This window comes from Corvus brachyrhynchos, unplaced genomic scaffold (genome assembly GCF_000691975.1).
Source record: "Corvus brachyrhynchos isolate BGI_N302 unplaced genomic scaffold, ASM69197v1 scaffold200, whole genome shotgun sequence".
In the NCBI taxonomy this organism is placed as follows: domain Eukaryota; kingdom Metazoa; phylum Chordata; class Aves; order Passeriformes; family Corvidae; genus Corvus; species Corvus brachyrhynchos.
In genome coordinates, this window is record NW_008236184.1 from 5,099,512 (window position 1) to 5,100,381 (window position 870).

The 870-nt window shown below is 66.1% G+C and overlaps 1 protein-coding gene across 1 annotated transcript in view; it reads left to right on the forward strand.

The window, feature by feature from the left end:
- Positions 1-870, forward strand: part of TLE3 (transducin like enhancer of split 3) — a 44,743-nt gene that overhangs the window by 10,961 nt on the left and 32,912 nt on the right.

Here is an 870-nt window from a genome sequence, read left to right on the forward strand (position 1 = left end):
ACTGGTTCTTGGAATGGTCTGGGCGGGGAAGGGACCCCAAAGGTCTCATCCATCCCCGTGCCACGAGCAGGGACATCTCCCACCAGGCCGTGCTGCTCCAGCCCCATCCCGGTGCATCCCGGTGCTTCCCAGTGCTGCTGGCTGCTGATCCTTGTGGCCACCACCGCAGAGCCCCGGTGCCAGAGGGGTGCAGGGTTGAATCCTCTCATCCTCTCTTGCCGGGGGGGCTGGAAAACCTCGCCGCCAAGAGCAGACAAAGCCCGGCTCCCCACAAAGCCAAATATCCGGGCTCGCCGGGGCTGCTCGTTCCCGAGCGCTTCGCTGCCTTCCCACTCCGAAATCCTTGTTTAGATAAAACTTGAAAGCTGAAGGGAATTTGGCAGGCAGGGTCCTGCCCTGCGCGGAGGGCAGATAATGTCACCTGCAGTGTAAACACACACCATTGACCGGGGCTGGGACCGGCTTGTCAGCGATAAAGTCACCTCTGGGGCGGCTCCCGTCACGCCGGGCGAGCTCGGCTGCGCCGGGGAGGGAGGAGGGGACACAAGGGACACACGTGGGTGCGGGTGTGTGTGGCGTCTGTGTGCACACGTGTGTGCGGCCGGGAATCGCCTCCGTCCCCGCAGCCCCTTCCCAGAGTCACGGGGACACGGCAGATGGAGATTTTGGGAAAAGATGGGTCCAGTCAGGGGGGGTTTGTGTCCCGCAGGAGGCCGGGGGTGGCTGGGGCTGTGCCTGCCCTCATCCTGAGGGATTCTCCCTCCCTTGTGTCCCACAGCTCCATCGTGGGGGCTGGGGGGGCTGTGGACGCCCCCGAGGGTCCCCGGGGCCGGGGGTGGCGGCGCCAGGGAGGGGCCGCGGGAGGGTGGG